This window comes from Acartia tonsa, chromosome 7 (genome assembly GCF_053477335.1).
Source record: "Acartia tonsa isolate MP-2025a chromosome 7, ASM5347733v1, whole genome shotgun sequence".
NCBI classification, from domain to species: Eukaryota; Metazoa; Arthropoda; class Copepoda; order Calanoida; family Acartiidae; genus Acartia; species Acartia tonsa.
The window spans coordinates 20,916,639-20,935,816 of NC_137266.1; the positions used below are offsets into that span (position 1 = coordinate 20,916,639).

A 19,178-nucleotide genomic window follows, 5' to 3' on the forward strand; every position below is an offset into this window, starting at 1 on the left:
AAGCCATGCTAAAAGGATAGACAGAGTTTGCCTGCACGTCCAGTTTAAAGATGTATGGGCAGAAATAAAGCTTTTTTACGATATTTAGGTATTTTATCTAAATCATAAACTACTCGTAAATTATATGTTAAAGAGTGAATAAATTTATAAAAATCCTAAAGAGTGAATAGCTGTGATACTTTGAAAAATATTTAAGATTATTAAAAAATTTATCTCATATACATATTTTAATTCAAAAAAGGTTTTTACGACACCTAGCAATAAAATTCTGAACTACATAGCTATGAATTTTCACAATAATACATTTTATAATATTTGTAGTAGTTTAATTTTGACTTTCTTGGCAACTTCTTGTCTCTAATAGCTAAACACGTTGGAGGAAAGTGGCGAATTAGGGAAGTAAAATAAAAAAGCTTTCCTGAAATCATGATTTAATAAGTACTGCAATAATCAAACCTAAAAACTTATAATCTTCTCCGAATATTACAACTTACAAACATTTGAATCATTTAAGATATGGGTAATTTCCCCCAAAGTGCCTTGTAGAGCACAGAGTCCCCCCTTTCCCTACCATTAATGTAAAACAAATTGAAAACGATCAAAAGGGCGGCATATTAGAATTGTCCTATTGTTTTAAAACTTTGCATGTGATTCCTGTAGTAGTTAGATACAATTTAGAGAGCATAGCAACTCTATAATTGTTACCAGAATGTCCACATGTCCATTTTAAACATTATGTTGATTTTTTTTACTTTTTAATAACAAATTTTTATGTGATCTAATTATCCTATTTATTTGGTATACTGATTCCTGGGACAACAAAGTACAATATTATAAGCGAAGCAACTCTATAATCAAGTCCTAGAAATGTGAGTATGTCCATAAACATTATCCTGTATTAAGCAGTTTTTCAACAAAGTTTACTAACAATTTTGCTTCGACTCTTATACATTTCACTTCTGATTATTCAGTTCTGACATTCTATAAGTGTTCATGTCCATTTGTCCTATCGTATCAGAGCTTTGCTCTCATAGATGTTGTCATCCTTGTTTGATAAATAATGAAATATGAATTTAATTTTGAGCTTTAGGCATAAGTTTGATTATTTTCTAATTATTTTCAATTTTTCTTTAAAGATCCAAATTGTTTTGATTGAATTTGTCCTATTTCATTTTTTATAGATTCATAAAGTGAGATATTAATTAGTTATTGAATCATTTTGAAACTTTTGCGTTAACCTACTTCAGGGGGTTAAACAAAGTGCTTGAAAATGTTTAGGATTAAAAATTTTTTGAAATATTTTGTTTTTGATTTTAAACAGTTACAAATATTTTGGATAAGAAAAAAATTTAAAGATTTTAATTTTAAGAAGTTTTTTAAAATATTTTTTTAATCTCCCTAATTCTAAATTCTTTAGAAAGAAATCTTTGTTTTGATTCCACCAGCAGACGGCAATTCTAAAATTCTAAGCTAACAAGGTTTGGTGATAACTTATGATTTATACTCAGATAAATGAACAATAGTACATAATAGAAGTAGTTGCATCTTTCTTTTTGCTATATCAGCTGACAATTACCGTGGTAGGTTTGGTGATTTTCCAAGAAATGTTGAAGAATTATTGAAGAATTGTTGATGAGACGGACTGCCCCTGGTTAGAATTGTAAATTATATAATAATTTCTGCAATAAAGGGGTATAACCATTCCTTAAAATAATTTGTTTCCTATAAGAATACTATAAATTATATCTTATATTAACTGTTAAAAGAAATAACAATATATATCATTTCTTTATTCCCCTTTTTGTGTTAATAAACAGGGAAGGAGGGGACAATGGGCTGTTTATTACCCTAGTCCCCAAAATTTTATAATAACGTGTTCTTATTCGTTGGCTTAACAACTTTCGGATCTTCTATTGAATTATGATTTGTTGGTTTATTAAGCTGAGCGTTTAAACGTTTCAACCACAAATTGTAATCTTAAATAGTAGTGATTTTGTGGATCATTCATTAACATTAGGGATGTATTTAGATCAATTTATCGTCCCGGCTTGTATTATCCCTTTAGATTCCTAGTTTATACCTATTATTATAAACTAACAAGGACAATTATATTCATAACATTGCAGAACATTAAGCTAATAATTTTTTTTGATAAATAATAGTAAACTGAAAATATATACAGTCAGTTTGCAACACCAGTTTTCGGTCGACGTACGATCATACCCTAATTATAGAGTAGCTGCGCTACTAAAATACATCTATTTATGTACACACAAGTAAAATATATTTACATTTTGTTTTTGTATTTGTAAGTATAACTCTTTTGGCGGGGTTTGTTACAAAAAGCCCAATATGAAAAAAAAATATTTTAAAGTAAGATGGCAGTTTTCTCTCAATTTATATTTGTCTGAGGGTTTGTTTGTCACTTAAGATCCTACAAATGGTAGGATCAATTAGATAATAAACACCCCCCCCCCCTGAAATAAGTCCCCTCTGAAAACATTACTGATTTTATTTATTAACTCTCGAATTTTACCCCTTTAAAAAAATCAGAAAGGGAGGGGTCCCAGGGGGAAGAAGTTATCCACCGATGTAAATTCTATACTCTGGATAAAAGTATTTGTAGCCATGGATCTAAAGGGAAAAGACAATGGCCGATAAATTGATGTACATCCCCAATGCTGATACAAAAAATTACCCCTTCTAGTAATTAAAATAATTGGTTGAAACGATTGAACACTTAACTTAACTTAACGATTCGACATTGAACAAAATAAACTAACCAATCAAAATTCACTGGAGTCCCCAAAGTTGTTAAGCCAAAGAATAGGAAAACGTTATCATAAAACCTTGGGTACTAGTGTAATAAACAGCCAATTGTCCCCCCTCTCTCTCTCTCTCTTGTGATTTGTAGCCCAACTTTTTGTTATATTGGTAGAGCATGGTAAATCTGATTTTATATGCCTCAAGTTTACATAAAGATCAATACAACAATATTCAATTTTCATGTTTTGGATTGTGCTTCAAATTTCAGACATCAATTATTGTTATTTATCGTATCGTATTATAGACACCTTTCAAATCTAAAAAGAGAGGGGTAGGTGAGAAGGTCCAAGATTTTAAAAATGGTGCTAACTTTATGATTTTTTATTATTATTTCGAACCAGCGGTTAGCGTAATCTTAATTTACATACAGACATCATGTTACTTTTATATGATTAATTATGGTCAACATTCTCCTTGCTTTCTAAAGAGCCCTAATTGTCCGAAACCACATTCACCAGACAGCCCAAACACGCTTTCAAAATATCCAGACCAAATTTTCTATTAGCTTCTCCAATGTTTATGTCCAAAATATGAATATTTTCAGCCCATGAGAATGTATAATTTAGCTGATATTACAACGCATAAATATGTATTTTACAAATAATAAACTTTTATTACATACTAGCAGCATACTAGAAGTGTCTAATGAAATGTATTATAATTTTGATATACTAATTAAAACGACAAATTACAAAGCTGCGATATTTTTAAAAAACTGAAATGAGTTGTTTAATCAAACAAAATTTAGCATAAATGAATATTTAAATCCCAAGGTAATAAATGATCGAGCGATAGCTCATCATTTAATACCGCGTGCACAGGGTTTTAGGGTTTAGCCAGGAAAGGGGGGGGAAAGACAGTTATTTCTTGTTGCCCCTCATATACACGACTATGGTCTAGCTATAATGCTTACCTACTCTAATAAATCGATTGATTCAAAAGTCTATTCTTTCTTTCCTTTGCTATAATGTTGTGTACAAATTTAGAAGCAATATTGTACATTACATAGTTTTAAAAATCACCACTAGGGGTCTCAATATAATAAATGAATGTTCTTAATATACACAAAATATTACCATAACACTATTAGTCAGACTATAATTAGGAATATATTGCATTTTTATGACAAAAAATTTACAAAGTAACTTTAAGTTTAGAAAAAAATTTAAATGTCCATTTCAATTTTCTACAAATATTAATAAGAACATAAACAACAGCATTTTGACTCATGCTGTCATGCTAGCACTGGCAATTAGAGTTAGATACGAGATCTTTCATCTATAGCCAGTGTTAATTGAGGCACTCCTAGCCCCAGATAAAACTGTTGCACGAGGCGAAGTAAACAAACCTGTCATGGCCAGGTCTTATTCTCGTTAAGGACCTTGGTCAATATATTTGTAGCTAAGCGATTGTACTTAGCATTAAAAGATTTTTATTTTTTTAGTTATCTATATATCCAAAAGGCTATTTTTTGCTGAATTTTTCTGTTAAATTAAGACAAAATACACTTGCAGCAGAAATACTCTGTGACTATTTGATAATCGAAGAAAGGTATGGAGCAACAAACTTTTATTCAATTAGATATTACTTTTTATTTGACTAACAATATTACTTTTATACAATATAGGAATCTTAAGGGATAAGACAATGGACGATAAAATGAAATACTAACCTAATAATGATACACAAAATTACCTCTTCTGTAGATTATAATTAGTGGTTGAAACTTAATGAACCAAACATTTCAATAAAAGTACCTACCCAAAGTTTTTAATTATAAGAAAACATTTTTATAAAAATTAATAAACTTTAAAAATCATACAATATTTTTTGCATTTATTTTAACTTGAATATTGTATCACAGCGCTACATATGATCATTATTGTCCTTGTTTATAATATAAAATAGAATAAGAAATTTATTCAAAACAAATTGGAAGAGAAAATGTAATTTATAATTTGAATTCCAGAGGCATGTTGAGATGATTTCATTACACATATATTTCACATGTAGTTTGGACTAATAATTTTACAGAGATATAGGGGTAAGTAAATGTAAGATTATACATGTTGAAATGATTTCATTACACATATATCTCACATGTAGTTTGGACTAATAATTTTACAGAGATAAAGGGGTAAGTAAATGTTAGATTATACATGTTGAAATGATTTCATTTCACATATACCTCACATGTAGTTTGGACTAATAATTTTACAGGGAAATAGGGGTAAGGAAATGTAAAATTAATTTTATAACAAACACTAGATGCTGCACCCCTAGCTCTAGAAGCTCTATAATCAAAGATTGAAAAATAACCTAAAACCATTTAAACTAATTTGATATATTAATAGTTTTATCACAAAGGTGCTGCAAAAAAACATACTTTAAAAAAGAATTGTATTACAGAAAGTTTTTAGTCAAATTATTGATAAAAAATCATGAAAACCAAAAAAAGGCCGATTTAGGATGGAAAGGAGGAATTTAGGAAAAGAAGGAAAAGTAAAAATGAGATATTATAAGATTCTTCAAGTGATGGCGTACTTATTTAATTTAAGGAGTATCTTCGCTTCTAGCAACAATCAACAGTCTTTACCACAAGCAACAGAGGCAAAATAAATTTCAACTCTTTATTCTGACTTTATTCCTATTTATTGAATAAAATGATGCTTGAATTTGTTATTCTAGCCCCTCACATCATAGAATCTTATGATACAAATAATTATGTTAAAACATGGATATTTGTGTTTATAAGTAGCGCTGCAAGTATTTATCATCAAATAGGACAATTCTAACCTGTATAAATTAACGAAATGAGCTAACTGTCCGTAACGGACGGACGGAACTACCCTAAATATAGAAAAGCTTCGTCTTTAACAAGGGTATTTATGTATATAAGTAGCGCAGCAAGTATTTATCATCAAATATTTACGTTTGACACAATTGTTGGGCATACAATAATATTTAAAGCTTTAATGTAATGGAGAACCACATCAGTTTTGAGGTTAGTGAGAACATAAAGTAGACACACAAACAGACATTCTTTTACCTTTATATAAGGATTTAATTAAATACTATTCTACTATTTATTCTTTCCTCAAATCATTCTTTTCATTGTTTGATAAGGTTTCGCTACAAATAAACTTCATTTTCTTGTTAATAGCCAATAAATCTACGAATCAACGATTTATATTCTTTTTGAGTGTTTGATTTATTGCCGTAAATAATTATGAAATTAGACTTAATCCGTGTTTCAAAAAGGGTGATATGATTTAAGACAGGGATTTTTAATGTGAAAAATATTTGTTTGTTATGTGAAAACTTTTAATACAAAGCTTATGGTCGACATTAATTATTACAATTATATGTATATTCATTTTAAGTGGCTTTAACAGGCAAATTTTTCACGCTGTTTAGTACTAAAAAATCAAATAAATACAAGATTAAAAGTTTACAGATTCCTATAGCTTTTAAAGTTTAATCTAGACCTACAGACCAATTTAAAAACATATTTCTTAGAATAAATATTAAACATCCATCCTATGGATGGAGGTATAGGGGTGTTTCGACACCCCTGAAGCAAGTAATTGGTGAGATCCGACTTCTCCTTTTCCCAACATATCATGACTTATCTCCCCTCCCCCTTTTCACCAATCGCTGTGCACGCCACAGCTCGTATACCCATATATATACATAAATTTTATCACATATTAAAAATTGATATCGAATATATTACATTTGAGACCCCTTGCAGTAAACAAATTATTATGAGCTGTTTTAATGGTTTTTGACCAATACCCAAGTCATTCAGTTACAGTAGTTTGACAACAAAGTTGCAGGTGAGGATAAGGTTAAAATCCTACTGTTATACTTTGTTTTAGAAAGAACTAGAAATCTAGGAAATACATTAATGCTCATGAAGTGTGGATTAATTTGAATTTCATCTCTATATAATAGAGTTTCATATAAAAGAAAGATACCACCTTTTGATAAACTATGAATTAACCACTTATTTATTTAGTGCAAAATAGTACTAGTGTTACTAATATTATTATTTTCATACCAATATAAATATGCTTATATGATTTCTTAAAATAATACGTCGTCGATAAAACTTTTAAGAGGCTATGTTATTAAGGTTTAAACAAATGAACATTTGTGTAAAACACTAGAACTTTAACCCCTATGTTTATTTTACAACAATCTAAAGAATTACAACTTTATTGAGAGAATGTCCATTGAATTTTAATTTATTCTAACAAATATTAAAATATCCAGGACACTTGCGTCCAATATTTACCAAAAAGATTTAGAACCAAAATGGAAGTCGTTTTCGAACATTTGCTATAATATTACTACAAGTTGAGATACGGAAAGTGTCATGTATGTTGCCCATGTTAGCAACCTAATATGACGACACTTTTTTCCCTGTCATGATATCCATGTATATTCTAACTACAAAGAGTTAAGATTCTAGGGGGCTAGGTGTCGCTTCGGGTACTAGGTAACTTGACCTCTCTCCACGCACCTTGAAACATACATACAATACTTATGATTGCGGTGTAAAGCGTCCATTCACCCATCAGACAACCAACTCTCTGAGATGCACGACCTTTGTCTAAAGGTCCCAACTGTGCATGGTAGCGAGTTGCGCCTGTTTTGGGCCAAGGCATTCCCCCCACTCTAACTATTTACGTCGCGCATCTGACATAGTAGCAGTGGGAACCATTTTTAACGTCTTTAGTTATGACGCGGTGTCGGGCCGAGATTCGAACCTATCACCTTCCCGACGACGAGCGGATGCGCTACGTGTTGAGCCACGGTCGCGGGTTTTCTTACTACAAAAGTTCTAACTTTCTACTCATAGTGAACTGTTTTATTGATTTAACTAATACTATTTAGAAATCTGCCATTATTATAATATGCAGAGGGTGCGAATATAAATGATACTATGGGTTTTGACCCTTCCCCCACCCCTCCATATTACTCCTTTATTTATTTGTCAAATTCATTCATTCTCCCCTATCCTTTATCTAAAATCTCTTTACTAAATCCCCCCCCCCCCCCAAAAAAAAAAAGATATAAAAACAACGGACAAATATTATGAACATTTATTAAATCAGCTGGATGTTTGGCATTTTTTTTCCTGGCGTTACTTAAGATATAAAAAACGGAAAAAACAATAATTCAATTATTAGAATAACGTTATAGCGGTAATATGCAGGAAAGAAAGGGACAATAGGCTGTTTATTGCACCAAAGTTTTATAACGTTTTCTTATTTGTTGGGCCTTGACATAACGACTTTGGGGACTTTTATTGAATTTTGATTGGTAGGTTTATTAAGTTGAGTGACCAAACTTTTCAACAAATTATTGTAATCTACAGAGGGGAGAATTTTGTGTGTATTATCATTGGATATACTCATTGATTTATCGGACGGACATTACTTATTTTATGCCAATATTATCCAAGAACCCTTATCCCCCTCCCCCCATAAACATACATTTGTATGTCAATTGCCTTGTAATGAAAAATTCTCAAAATAATTGAACTACCATGCCAAATTCTATTGATTCTATTATTTGTCAGGGATATGAAGGGATAAGACAATGGATGATAAATTGTTGTACACCCCCAATTACAATAAACAAGAAAACGGATACTAAAAGATTTTTAAACTTCATTGTAAGTCCTAAAAGTAATTAATTAAGCTAAATCTTTTTCATAAAACTCCGGGCACTAGCATAATTTTCAGTCCAATATTCCTTCCCTCCTTGATTATCTGTAGAATTATCAGGGATAGGACAATGGATTTAATCTTTGTTACTCTAGATACCATGGCAGCTTGGTAAAAAAGAAATGTATAACGATGTGAGAGAAAATATTTATTAAAAATGTTGTTAAAAAAGATCGGTTTTTAAACTGAAAGCAATGTTTAATATATGTAAATAGTAAATTAAATATTGTAGACAAACAAAAACGAAGACGAAGAAAGTCCCTCAAAAAATCAACATGTTACGTCATAAAAACGAGGGTTTATCCATCTCTTTTTTAGGGGTTCTCTTTCCCATTTCTCTTCTGCTCATCCCTCATTTTTATGACGTCATTAAGGTACTTTCTACGTCTTCATAAAAAAAAAGTTATAGCTGTGATACTAAAAAGCTTGATTAATAAATAGCCTTTTAAAATCCAATTAATTTTCTGAATCTATATCAATGTTCTTGAATTTATAAATGTATGGTAGCAAACAAAAGTTTAATAGTACAAGCATGTGCACTTATTTGTAAGTGTATTATATTATATTTATATCAAAACTTTATGTACAAGTATAAAGAATAATATGATAGACAGATGGACAGATGGACATGTATAATAGATACAAAACACAAACAAAAAGAAAGAAACCCTTAAAAAGAGAGTAGAGGTGAGAGAGAGAGAGAGAGAGAGAGAGAGAGAGAGAGAGAGAGAGAGAGAGAGAGAGAGAGAGAGAGAGAGAGAGAGAGAGTGAGTGAGAGAGTGAGAGAGAGAAAGAAAGAAATAAAGAGAGAGAGAGAGAGAGAAAGAAAGAAATAAAGAGAGAGAGAGAGAGAGAAAAAAAGAAAGAAAGAGAAAGGCAGAGAGAGTTAAAGAGATAGGAAGAGAGAAAGTAGGTGAGAGAGAGGGAGAAAGAATTAATACCATACATAATAAAACTGGCCATTATATTATATTTTTGTCAAATAAAAGTAACAGAATCTGTGTCTGTGTGTTTGTCTTTCTGTCTTTGTGTAACAAAGAATCTCTGTAACCGCTGAACCGATAGGGTTCTCCTTTGCAGTGTAGCTTCCATTAGGAAGATTAATAACTATTTTGGGGAAGGGTACCACCACCCTCCCAAGAGAAATATAGAATTGAAATACGGTAAAAGTTTGCGCAAGAGCTTATCAGATTAAGTGAAAAACAAATTATAAATACATTTGTCATTTTATTGATTTTAATTGGCGAGACCTTTTGTTAATGTATTACAGGTGTTCATACGTTTGGGAATATTTATTATTAGTGAATCTACTCTAAAGCTGACTATGTTAGTTTGTATGTTCTTCTGTTATTTAAAATTATGTCTCTCTCTCATTCTCCATCTCTCTCTTTCTCTCTCTCTCTCTCTCTCTCTCTCTCTCTCGTTTTTCTCATTTTTTCTCTTTCTCTCTCTCATTTACACTTTCTTTCTTTTTTCCATATCTCTCCTTCTCTCTCACACTCTCACAAAAATTTTATTCTACAGTATCTATGCAGCATAACCTAATTCTAAATACTTCATCTATAAAAGTAAGCTTTAATTTTGAATGATAATTTAATAAAAAAAAAGAAAATAGTTTTTTTCATATAAAAATGGCAAATATTAAAATTTATGTATATCAATGTATTTTAAACACCCTCCCCCCCCCCTGCTGATATTGTCTCTTGCTAAAAAAATCCCATCCAGTTTACTTTTAACATCCAACTAAACTCAAGGTTGATCATATTATTTTCTTCTTTTTTTTAGCAACATTTTCTGCCTTTATAGATCTACAAATTTCTTTATTTTTACCTATCTTTTAATATGTAAATTAAATTAATATGATTTATGTCATTTAGACTGATGAGGGTGCAATGTCCACCGAAATATATTTCAATAAATAGCTGGGAAGTATCAAGACTTTTTCACTTAGTGAATTTATCATATAATCTGATACGTAGGGACACCATATTACACACTGTTATTTGGATTTAATATAGATTAATTTTAACATGGACACAGAATTATGTTCAGAAAAACATAAAATAACAGACTTTAATACAGTAATAAATATAATAAAAACAAGGATGACTAATAAGAAAAAAGCTTTATGGACAGATTGACGTTTATTTTTAGTTATAAATTATATTACAATTGCGAAAGAATTTGGACTTTAAACTTTTAAAAAAGCCAAGATAAGCACATTTCTCCATAAAATCAAATCTTCACCAAGGTGTTATGGTCTAAACATGTTATACTGTAAGACCATTGTTTGTCAGTGCAGTGGAATCTTTACAAAAAATCTGTAATGATCTGTAATAATCTTTAATATCAGCTTTATGATACACTTGCGGCTTCGCCCAAGCCTCTAGGGGCTTTGCCCCAAGAGGATTGATCAACCTAATTTTTCGTATTTTAGATTTAAAAGAAAAACTAAAAAAAAACTTCAATTGGGGGGAAGACTTTTTTTTGAGGGGGGGGGGGGGGTGGGGTTGTCGACCCCACTATTCTAATTTTAGTTTTAAAAAGAAAAAACAACAGGTGAGGTTTTTTAATTTTTTTTTTTTTTTTTGGGGGGGGTCCCACCCCCAAGAAAATGATTATAAATATTCTCGGGACCTTTGAGAAGCTACCCTGTAAAGGAAAACCCAATCGGTTCAGCGGTAAGCGAGATCCTTTGGTACAGACAAACAAACAAACAAACAGACAGACATCGTTCTACTTTGTATTTAGAATTTTAAAATATCTTAATTTTGTTCTAACAATTGTTTTTCTTTATGATTTTCCCTTTTCTCAACCATATGAATTGGTTAGATATAAACGTTATTGATTATTATTTAATACTCAAATACTTCATATTATGGATTGGGTATATACTCCTTCATTTTATAATAATTTACTTTCAGAAATCAAAGTGTGTTTTGGTTATAAGGAAAGTTACCTACTGGTCATAAGGGTGTTTTTTAATCGGCATTTTATCTTTGGTTATGGTACACTCCCCCAAATGACCTATAAGAAGCGTCACTGTAAAGGAGAACCATATATGCTCACCATTTAGCCAGATCCTTTGCATTAGACAAACATACAGATACACATCATGTTACTCAAATATAGGGATTAGAGTAAGTATAAAAATTTGCAAAGAAAGTTAGGAATGAAGAGAGAGTAAGTGAGATATAAACAAGGATGACAACATCCATAAAGTAGCGAAGCATAAAAAATCGTCGATGGGAATACGTACAGGTAGATACAAAAGGTTTTTACTAAAATCAAGAATAGATTTATTGGATAAAATAAACATGAAACCTTGTTTTATTTTGCATGATGACGATGGTCAAAATAAATTATATTAAAGATGCTCATAACAATGGGAAAAATTATTTTGATACTGATATCCCATAAAAGTTTGAAAATTGCATCAAAATAAACAAAGATATGGGGAAATATGTAAAACATATAAAAATAGCCAAAAACCTGATAAAAGGCAGTCTGGCCGTCATGGTTGTTTTATTAAAACGACAAAAAATTTAATTTTTAAATCCTTAACTTAAAAAATTTGGAAAATCGGACTATATACACTGAAGATATGGAAAAAAGTGTTAAATATATAAAAATAGCCTAAAACCTGCTAAAAAGGCAGTCTGGCCGTCATGATTGTTTTCTTTAAAAGACGGGAAATTTAATTTTGATATCTATAACTGAAAAAAATTTGAAAATCGGACCATAAACACTGAAGATATGGATATGGCCGTCATGGTTACTTTGTTTAAAAGACGGGAAATTTAATTTTGATATCTATAACTGAAAAATTTTGAAAATCGGACTATAAACACTGAAGATATGGAGAAAAATGTTAAATATTTAAAAAACAGCCTAAAACCTGCTAAAAAGGCAGTCTGGCCGTCATGATTGTTTTCTTTAAAAGACGGGAAATTTAATTTTGATATCTATAACTGAAAAAAATTTGAAAATCGGACCATAAACACTGAAGATATGGAGAAAAATGTGAAAAATATAAAAATAGCCTAAAACCTGCTTAAAAGGCAGTCTGGCCTTCATGGTTGTTCCTTTAAACGACGGGAAATTTAATTTTAATATCTGTAACTGAAAAAATTTTGAAAATCGGACCATAAACACTGAAGATATGGAGAAAAATGTGAAAAATATAAAAATAGCCTAAAACCTGCTAAAAATCGGTCCGAACGCCAATGATGTTTTATGGTCAATTGTGCTCCTCAATGATGGGAATGTTGTCAAAAAATTTCAGCATTCTATCTTTTATAGGAGCTGAGTAAATCCCATTTCCCCCATAGCGTTACGGACTGACTGACGGACTGACTGACGGACGGACAAAGTGAATTATAGAGTGGCTTCGCTACTAAAAAGGATATGAATTAAATAAAAAAGAATCATACATGTGAGGGACAAAGTAGCTCTGAGGAGAGCAGGAATGGGAAAGAAAACCCCTAAAAAAGATATGAATAATTCCTCATTTTTATGACGTCACATGCTGATTTTTTGAGCTTCTTTGTCCTCTAACATTATATACGAATGAATAGACAAATAAAAAGAATTTAGAATGTAAAATTTTGCAAAAATCCATGGTATAATCAAATTGGAAACAAAATCCTTGGCCGTTATAAGGCATCAAGTTTAATTCAGGTTTCATTCAGAGATAAAGTAATATGTAAATAAGATAAGAAAACAACAATTATTTCATGTTATTTTTACTAATTTAAAAGTAAGTAAAGTCTGTCTGTGTGTAGCTTAAGTTCTTGCTAACCGCTTGACCGATATAGTTCTCCTTTACTAATAAAGCTTGTTATAGGTTCACAGCATATGTATAATTATTTTGGGAGAGAGTACCTCCAAACTTGCAAGAGGAATCGATCCTAAGAAAAAATACTCCCCCCCCCCCCCCCCAGAAAAGGAAAGTTTTCTTTACATAAAACTAAAATTAATGGTTAAGGCTCGACTTATGAAGCTTTCTAAGGTCTAAAGTATAATAAAATTAGAAGATCCATCCGAGATATTTTGCTTAATACAAAAAAAAAATATTTTATATATATTAGAATAGTTTTTTTGTTACCTAACCTTTCATAACGAATTAAATAAAACATTCCAATATATATAGACATATATATAATAATTAACTCTATTCTCAAAGTGAGAATATGTGTGTAGTCTTTTATTCTTTTGTTGATATAATAAAACATGAGTTGTTCTTACTAGCAGAAAAATGTGTATAACTTATTTAACTATCTTTAGATTTCTGAGCTGAATATTTTAGCATTAAAACAGGACCATTAGTTCTGCTTCGATCCTGCCATTTTTGTCTGCTCACGTTCCAGACTTTTTAATGGAAAGGAGTTTACAGGAGGGAGGGGATATTGGGTTGTTTATTACACTAGTCCCCAAAGTCCTATATTAACGTTTTCTTATTTGTTGGCTTCATAACCTTGGGAACTTTTACTAAATTTTGATTGGTAATTTTATTTTGTTCAGTGTACAAACGTTTCAACCACTAATTGTGATTTAAATAAGGGTATTTTTGTGTATCATTATTGGGGATTTGGATAAATTTATCGGTCATTGTCTTATCTCTTTAGATCCCTGCAGGTTTCAGTATTATATGTAGGGAAAAAAACAAGTAGAGGTGATGTCTTTAAAACTTTTTAAATGACAATTATAGCAAATTTAGTCTTATATAGATTTGTATTTTTACACTCATAAGCATTGGTGTTAAGGTTATGGAATTTGACTATCCTATTAAATAAAGTATTAAGGCCCAAGGGTTTTCTGTCTCAAGCTGAATATTTCAATAGCTACTAAACTGAATTAGGTTCTCAAATTTAGGTAAGCTTCACAAAGGTCCCTTGATAGTTTAGACTTTTTAATTTTCAAATTTAAGTCTTGGGATGGTTTTAAGATATTTTCACCCCTTTCTGCCCTTTAAAATACAGAGCCAGGTGCGCCGATGCCAATTTTGAATAATTCTTTAACCTTTTTCATCAGAAAAGATGCGATTATCAAGGAAAACATTTTTGTTTGAAATATATTCAGTTAGTGCATTATTCTCTAATTGGAGAAAAGCTTTGCAATAAGAATTATTGGGGTGAGGAAAAGCTTAAATTAGTTACAGCTAATACAAATCTATAACATTTTTTACATGTTTTTTTATTATAATCGAAGCTACTCTAAAATTCACTTCTAAAGGTTACGAATGCACAATAAATGTAAGTAACTTTTCGTAGTATTATAAATTTCTTAGCTATTTCATGACATAAATAGGACTATATTATTTTCAGAAACCAGCTTCGCCTCTGTCATCTTAGCCTTTTTATCTAAAGGGAAAATCTATCCTAGCACCTTTAACCAAAATAGAAAACTCAATTGGTTCTGTGGTTAGAGAAATCTTAACAGACAATCGAAAGAAACTTCACTAAAATATACTTTAGGCTTTTTTGTCAGATAAAAAGTTTTTCCATATGTTCTATTTTCATTTAAATTTGAAATAAAAAGAGAAAGTTCGTTAGGGTATTTTATAAATATAACTCTAAACTAATATCTCTATTTAGTGTTCTATAATTATTTCGTTATTAAAACATATAATTAGCAACGCTTAGGATCTTATTGCTCTAATATCAGACTGAAAAGGTCGTTACGTGTTTTTGAGCTTTTTATTGATTTTTTTCTATTTTGGAATAATATTCATTGAAAAGAAAAAGGAACAAAATACAATTTTTATTTTGGGGTTAATGGAAACATTTTTTACCTTTTTCAAAATAGCTAAAAAACCTGCCAAATATAGGTTTAAAATTGTTTCTTAAAAATTAAAATATTTTAATTCTAAACTCCACTATTGTAGCTATTCGGTAGAAATTGTCTCTTTTGTAAGCATTTTTAACAGAGTTATTGCCAAAAACATGTAATATTTTGATCGAACATATAAAAAACTAACCGACTTCATAAAGCTGATTACAAGTAAAATTTACAGTCCAATGTACCTTCCCACCCTGTATCTCAATACAATGCCTTAGTTTCAAATTGAGGAAATTGGTTGTGTTACGAAATTCAAAAACTTTATAATATTTAATTTCCTAACTAATAATTGTTGTCACAAAAATTGTATATTTATTTTGTATACCAAAGTCGTCACACATATATTAGTATATCCTAATATTCCAATGAAAACAAAAATCTTCCAAAAATTATGGACTTTTTGTATCAGCATTATTGTAACTTTGAGTGAAAACCATGGATATGTATAATAAATGATGTTTCCAAATCAACTTTTCAATCAGAGGGAGTGAATAGATACATAGATAGAATTTTTTTGAAATAATTCAGTCTTTTTTCAAATTATAAGAACAAAATTATGTCTGTCAATAGTTAAGTGTCTATAGCACCCCTGATCTAGTTAATTTGCTTTAATTGGTAAAATCTATTACATTTTCAAAATTTCAGTGTGTCTTTATTATCTTCAGTACCCTTCCCCCTTGGGCTTGTGTGTTTGATTAATTTATTTGTTTATTGAAAGGAACATTGTCTTTAGTTTTTTATTTAGATATTTTCATTTAAAACTAAATATCTTTGTTCGAAATGTTTTAGTAGTTTAAAATCATTGTCAGCCCTGTTCTATTTTAAGCTTTCTAGATTATTTATCTCTGTTTTATATCAGGGGGTTGGGAGAGCTGTAAGTCAATTATTCAACATTTCACTATGTTAAACTTTTTAGTAGCATAGATAATCTTAAGTTATCTGCTGGTATATAATATATATGTTGGTATTTTACTAATGATATAACTATATTTTCTGTTTATAAATTTACAGGAAAATGTAGGTATAAAATTGTGCAAAAAAATGTGGTTCGTCAAAATATGCATTAAATGTTTTACGAAAGTCCAAATAACATTAATTGTCGGACAAAAGGTAGCCTTAATTTTCTATAAGAGAATTCATGAATATAAAATAATTTTGCTTATTTTATTCTATATGCTAATAAAATACACCCCTAATGGCCAGAAGGACAATGACAAGTGACAATTTTAAAAGGACTATCAATTTGAGCAACGGATGCCGCTTTTGAAATGGCTATTTATTTGTTTTTGGCTGCAGATTATGAAATTTTATAAAAATAGCAGCTTCCTATGTTTGCTTTATTTGAATTACGTTATATACTTGAACCTTTTTCTGCTCTTTTTTGTAATAATTATTTGTGGGTTTTTTGCCCTTTTTAAAAACAAATTGTTCATTGCAGAAGATTAAAGTCTATATAAAGTAGTTGGATGTATGTGTTTCTGTCAAAATGAATTTTTTAAGCATCTTTGCCTTTAGCTTGTAAGTTTCATAAATTTATTTCTAGACCTTCTATAAGGTTTGTTTGTCTGTCCATGAAAGGGCAATTTTTCTCTTTTTGTCAATTCAAAAAAGGCGTCAGTTTTCATTAAAACAAATCTTGTGCATCTTTGTCTCTGTTGAATGTCCGTGTCGTTGTTATGTAAATGATGAAAAATTGTTGCTATTATAGACCATTTTTCATGGGACACACTGTACTTCACCCTACTGTTAACGCCATAAACTGTTTATTAGCTCAAATCTTAAAAATTGGGCTACTCCAATCGAAAATTGACGCCATACAGAAAAAAAATGATTAGGTAATAGGTAATTCTCATTTGAGATTGAGAAGGTTAAAATGCAATTTTTAGAAGCAATGAATTATAATTACCTTTTAAACTTAGAATTTTTTTTAAAATATACACTATTCTAATACATCTCAATTTTAGCAATCATTTTCAATTAATTTTGTTTCTTGTAGAAGTGAATCAAGCAATATTAGCTTGGTCGTAATTATCAAAACCCATGAACTTCACCAGTCTACTGAATCCTTATCTGGAGTTAAATCCCGAATTGTTTTAGCTCTCCTTGTCCCGAGGGAGTAAAATTGTTAACTATATCATATATTCATCAACAACTATAGCGAAGGGGACCCTATCCATTGGATAGGTTAGATTCAGGAGGGTGTCAAAGACTATGTAAATATAGATTATTTTCATTCATTTATAAAACATTTTACAAAAAATAAACTTTAATAAAAAAATATTAACATTTAGACAAGTATAAAAGCAATAAAACAAAGAACATACTTTCTATTATGAAAACTAGCAGGTTTTTTTAATTGTAGCTTAATATTATGATAATAATTGAACCGATTAATTTCTTCATTTTAGGGAATCTTAACAATGGATGTGGGATGGTTTTAGTATATTATTATTTAAAAATTTATTTAAAAATTTTATGTTCTTCCTAACTATTTCGAGCACATTGGTCTGGATTTTAGGGCCGCATTCGCTAATCAAGATTATTTCTCTATTAAGGATAAATGACATTTTCAACTAAATATAGTGACTTTGCTTTTTGCAGTTAGGTATTTTTACTAGTTACAGAAATTGTAGCATTCTTATATCATAGTGAATTTCATATTGATTCAAAACCAATTAATATCTGATAGATTAGAACTGGTTCTCCGCCATACTAAAAAATCGTGTTAAGCATCGTATTACATACAATTTTCCACATTCATTAAAATAGATTTTGATATCCGTAAAAAGCTGTCTATAATACGATGCGTGATTGGCATTATTAGATTTATTAACTCTTTTATAATATTGGTAATCTATACCAATTACCTATTTGAGGCGATTTCCAGCGATCATCTAGAGAACCCAATGGCATCTGCTTGAAATGGGATGAAATATTCTAACGCTACTGGTGGATATTAGGTTAAGTAACATCCAATAGTCAACTAACCCTTTAATTGCACGAACTTTGTCTGAAAAGTCCTAACTGTACATAGAAGTCGTGCCGAGATTCGAACCTTTCACCTCCCCGACAACGAGCGGATGTGCTACGGGTTTATGATATTGGTAATCTATATTATAAAATTTCTCTGCCGCTGCTAACTATCCTCTAAACAAGGAAGTTCAATTTTATTCATAATTTTTATAAAAGTGTGAAAGTTTGTTTTTACCCATCAATTATGCATATTTAGATAGTACAGATGCAAGCTTAAATAAAATCAAATTTGAATTATTCTTTTAAATGTTTAATAAGTTTTCTTTTTCATTTTTAAAGTTTTGATTATAAGACAATGGGGATTTTTTGACAATGATTAAAATCATTAGTTAATATCGTTTTATATACTTATTTGTTATTGTTTTTTTTCTGGTTAAGTAAGACAATCGTTAACAGGCTAGTAGTTTAAAGTCCATTGTCTACTTTTATTCTGGTTATTTCAGTATATATTTATCATTTCTTGAAAAATTTTCCAAAATTTACTTTTGTTACAGTGTTTTGAACACTGAATAGTAATGTTCTTGATAATAAAAAAAATCCACTAAAACACTTTCAGGAAACTACGTAAATAAAATATTATCTCAAAAATGTTTAAATTGAAAAACAAAAATCTTTGTATAAAATTGTATGTAAAATACATTTTTATATAAACAACATGAAAAATTCACAACACAGTTTTTATTCTATTTTATGAGCAGCGACGCTGTTCTATTTTAAGTTGTTGGTATGTTTATTATCTGT

General features: G+C 30.0%; 1 protein-coding gene across 4 annotated transcripts in view; it reads right to left on the bottom strand.

The window, feature by feature from the left end:
• The window catches only part of LOC145323998 (EH domain-containing protein 1-like), a 303,862-nt gene extending 286,433 nt beyond the window's left edge, over nucleotides 1-17,429 (bottom strand). For all 4 annotated transcript variants that reach the window (XR_013881164.1, XR_013881163.1, XM_080166635.1 and 1 more), the window contains exon 1: nucleotides 17,393-17,429. The gene's annotated coding sequence lies outside the window, so the exon portion shown is untranslated. The remainder of the gene's footprint in view (nucleotides 1-17,392) is intronic.
• Nucleotides 17,430-19,178: the final 1,749 nt, after the last annotated feature.